The following is a 5,184-nucleotide window of genomic DNA, read 5'->3' on the forward strand; positions in this document are numbered from 1 at the left end:
GGTTATCTTCAAGAGCCAGATATTGACTCCCGTCATCTACATCCTACTGGTCACCATCGACAAATTGAGTGCCGGTGTTGATAATATTCATTGTTTCTTCATCCATGTTGTCTCTCGGGGCAGCCATCTAGATTTTACACCATCAGATATATCTATAAAAAATAAAAACTATATCTATAAAATGAACTCCTGCAAGACGTGCCACCTCAAGGATAGTAACATTTGTAAAAATTATTTCTGTATCTGTACTAGTGATAGAATCTAGCATAAGCCTTATTTAAGTGCCTAGCTTGTTTGAAGGGGAAATCTTAACTGACAAAGTTTAAAGGTTTCCAGAGCGTTTAACACTACTCTGCTTGCCGAGAAAGTTGCTAGTGTTGTGTCGTTGGCATTTTTCATGGCCGTGGCCATGGTCATTGTGTTCTCGTCTTTTACTGCGGCAGGTAAGTAATTCGCATGATATTTCTACAAATTAATAGAAGAATGGGAGTGTACGCATATAACAATCGATTATCGTTTATATTTATATATATACTATGTTTGGGTACGGTGATTGACAGACTACTACGACGATATTGGGACGTGTGAATAAATAACCATCCGTACTAGTTGACCTTGCTTACGTGATCATCTCGGCGAGCATTTCTCCACCGGACGGCACCGTACTTGGCCACGGAAGAGCTCCGATTCTACGAGGAAGGGAACATGGTCTTCCACGACCGTTGCCGCTCTCCCTCATAGAATCAAAGCTCCTCCTTGACGTCTGTTACCACTCGGCAGAGAACATGCTCGCCGAGCTGAACACGGTCCGCAAGTTCAACTAGTACGGATTTTCTACAATTTTCTAACTAGTCATCAAAAGCAACCACGAAAAAAGGAGTAAACGACGAGACACCGAGCACGCCCGTGCTCCACTGAGCTCGATGGCTCAGCGCAAAATTGCATTACAAGATTGCCGGCACGAGGGCTCGGCACACGCATCCATCCGATTACAAAAGGTTGGAGCAATTAATCCATCATAAACGGATTATATATGGCGGCGGCGGTGGCTCACATCCAAGGTGTCAAACGCGAGGTCCAGCTCCTGTAGCCAAAAAAACATGTTAGAGACTTAGACTTTACTAAAATGCCACTCAGGTTCCAATCCAAACTTCAAAGATCATGCACAGATTCTAGATTCATATAGAACCATCTTTTTTTATGACTTGTAGAAATTGCAAAAGCTCATGATATCAGCCATAACTCCTACCAAATCAAAGTTAGCTCTTGCCTAGATTCTAGATTCATACAAAAGCTCATTTGCAACAAGTATGTATAAATGTATAAAATCATAATTCTAATAAACATGATCATCTAGTAGAGCTTTTAATTAAAGGATTTGTCATGCCGGAGCTCCATGGCCATGGCGGTGGCCTCCTTCTTCCCCTCCCGCTCCCACTGCCGCCAAGGCCAGTATACGCAGGTTCAAAAACACACACTGCTAACCGTTGTCCTCCCTCTTGTGATGACAGAACAAGCCCCTTGGCCCTTGCCCCTTCTACACTTGAGCATGCTACCTCCTAGCAATAGCAACACACACAACTGTCATGCACAGCACTGATCATCTCGCCGCTGATCACTAATACCAATTCTATTGACCTACACACATCATGCACAGCACTGATCATCTCGCATCTTCCAAATATGAACCCCACCATGACATATCTTAACATTGTTCTCCACCAGGTATCTATAAATCCAACTAAGGCCATGGGCGCCCCGCCCCAACCTAGCCCGACGATCTCCATCATCGTCGGAACACCAACTACGGCATCATCAAGGGAAGTGCAGAGGAAGAGGGAGACTAGGACCAAACCTAGAGACGTGCCGTAGCTGTGGCCTGCTACGGATCTTGGAGAAGACTGCTTGGGGGCGAGGTGGGCCAGGGACGAGGACGACGCGAGGCGTGCGCTGGCCGGCCGGTGACAGCGTGCGCGCATGAGGCGAGGCTAGGGTGGCCTGGGGGCGGCGACACTACTGGATCGATCTGGTGGAGAAGATGAGACTTGGCGGAGACAGAGAGGTTTTATAAAGAGAGACCTTTAGTCCTGGTCGCCGCTACGAACCAGGACTAAAGACCCTTTAGTCCCGGGTGATGATTAGAATTGGGACTAAAGGTCTAATCTTTAGTCCCGTTTGTATCCACGGCCCGGGAGTAAAGGTCATTTTGGCGGGCTGCGAAAATGCAACCCACCTTTAGTCTCGGGTGATGATTAGAACCAGGACTAAAGGTCTGATCTTTAGTCTCGGGTGTAGCCACGGCCTAGGAGTAAAGGTCATTTTGGTGGGCTGCGAAAACGCAGCCCACCTTTAGTCCCGGGTGTAGCCACGGCCCAGGAGTAAAGGGCATTTTAGGCCCGGGAGTAAAGGTGGTCTGCAGTTGGCTTTCTCTGGTTTCCATAAGTTTTTTCCTTTTTATATATTTCTTTTATATAAAAATGCATAGAGTTATTAATTGCCTAATAAATAAATATTACCAAAAAATTATAAAAAAAATCCTGGACTTGGTTTTGCATTATTATACACAACAAAAAATTGTAACCTAAACTCTTTTGTTTTACTGTATGAATATTTGACATAGTGTAAATAATAATTACAATTTGCACCATGCAAAAATATACTACTTAATTAAAATCATTAAAACTATTGCTTTTCGATAGGAAATTAGTTTTCACATCTTATTAACGTTGATCATTTGGTTTTTTATCACACATTCTCCACGGGAAATCCACCGTCTAGCAGAAAATTCATTTAAACCGTAGAAAATATGAAAACACAACAAAAAATCTGAAGTCACAATTATTACATAATAGGTCTAATACATCACTAAATATATCAAGCGGGCACAGTAGTGAACTTCTTCTTAACGTATATCCCTTGGTTATGATCGCGTCGTAACCATGGAGTGTCCTCATCATTTAGCTGGATGTTTGGGTCTTTGTTCACTGTGAAGAGTGAAATTCGGTCATCCTTTTTATAATCTTCTGATATATCTGACTTGTCTTCAATTCCGACGATGTTTCTTTTCCCTGAAATAACTATGTGGCGCTTTGGCTCATAGATTGGGTCGTTGTTGTTTTCCCTCTCTTCGGTTTTGTAGACATGTCCTTGACGTAAAACACCTGATTCACATCCTTGGCAAGGATGAATGGTTCGTCTTTGTATCCAATATTGTTGAGGTCCACGGTTGTCATTCTATACTGGTTGTCGACTGCTACCCCGCCTCCAGTCGCCTTTACCCATTGGCACTTGAACAAAGGTACCTTAAAAGTAGGTGCATAGTTTAGTTCCCATATCTTCTCTATGTGGCCATAATATGTTTGCTTATTTCCATTAGGGGTGGTGGCATCTATGCGGACACCACTGCTTTGGTTGGTGCTCCTTTTATCATGGGCTACTGTGTAAAATATATTCCCATTTATCTCGTACCCTTTGTATGTGAGGATATGCCACGATGGCTGCCTAGCCAACAAATACAGTTGCTCATCAATACTCTCATCACCCTGACATTCTTTTCGCAACCAGTCACTAAAAGTTTCCATGTGCTGAAGTATAATCCAAGCTTCAGACTTCCCTGGAAACTCGGATCGGAGCAACTCTTTATGTGTCTCGATATACGGATCCACCAAGGAGGAGTTTTGCAGAACTGTGTAGTGTGCTTTATTAAAATAATTGTCATGCGTACCAATATATGTTTTCTTCCCTAGTGTCCCCTTCCCACTTAGTCTCCCCTCGTGTCGCAATTCAGGAACACCAACCGGGTCAAGGTCGGGAATAAAGTCAATACAAAATCCAATGACCTCCTCTGTTCCATAGCCCTTGGCGATGCTTCCTTCTGGCCAAGCACGGTTGTGAACATATTTCTTTATGACTCCCATAAACCTCTCAAAGGGGAACATGTGCAGGAATACAGGACCGAGAATGCTAATCTCCTTGACCAGGTGAACTAGGAGGTGTGTCATGATATTAAAGAAGGAAGGAGGGAACACCAACTCAAAGCTGACAAGACATTGAACCACATCATTCTGTAGTTTAGCTAGATCTATTGGATCGATTGCCTTCTGAGAAATTGCATTGAGGAATGCACATAGCTTCACGGTGACTAGACGTACATTTGAAGGTAGAATTCCTCTTAATGCAACTAGAAGCAATTGCGTCATGAGCACATGGCAGTCATGGGACTTTAAGTTTAAGAATTTCTTCTCTGGCATATTTATTATACCCTTTATATTCGAGGAGAATCCAGATGGTACCTTGATGCTTGCTAGGCATTCAAACATGCTTTCCTTCTCTTCTTTGCTAAGAGTGTAGCTGGCAGGACTTAAGTAATGGCGTCCATCATCTGTCTTCTCTGGATATAGGTTGTCTCATTCTTTCAAACATCGCAGGTCCTGTCATGCTTCAAGTGTGTCCTTAGGCTTCCCATACACACCCATGAAGCCTAGCAAGTTCACACAAAGATTCTTCGTCAGGTGCATCACGTCGATCGCGCTACGGACCTCTAGAACTTGCCAATAGGGTAGCTCTCAAAATATGGACTTCTTCTTCCACATGGGTGCGTGACCGTTGGCGTCGTTCGAAACAGGTTCGCTGCCATGTGCCTTTCCAAATACTACTTTCACATCCTTGACCATATTGAGTACATCCTCACCAGTTCGGTTGCCCGGCTTGGACTGGTGGTCTGCCTTACCTTTAAAATGCTTCTCTTTCTTTCTTAGGGGGTGATTCGTAGGAAGAAATCGACGATGGCCAAGGTACACGACCTTTCGACATTTTTTCAAGAATATACCTTTAATGTCATTGAAATAGTGCGTGCATGCATTATATCCCTTGTTTGATTGTCCTGAAAGATTACTTAGAGCAGGCCAATCATTGATTATTACGAACAACAATACTCGTAGGTCAAAGTGCTCCTATTTGTGCTCATCCCACACACGTACACCTAGTTTGTTCCACAAAAGTAAAAGTTCTTCAACTAGTGGCCTCAGGTACACATCGATGTCGTTGCTAGGTTGCCTTGGACCTTAGATGAGCACTGGCATCATAATAAACTTACCCTTCATGCATAACCAGGGAGGTAGGTTGTAGATACATAGAGTAACAGGCCAAGTGCTATGACTACTGCTCTGCTCCCCGAAAGGATTC

Source organism: Miscanthus floridulus, chromosome 13, assembly GCF_019320115.1.
Source record: "Miscanthus floridulus cultivar M001 chromosome 13, ASM1932011v1, whole genome shotgun sequence".
Taxonomy (NCBI): domain Eukaryota; kingdom Viridiplantae; phylum Streptophyta; class Magnoliopsida; order Poales; family Poaceae; genus Miscanthus; species Miscanthus floridulus.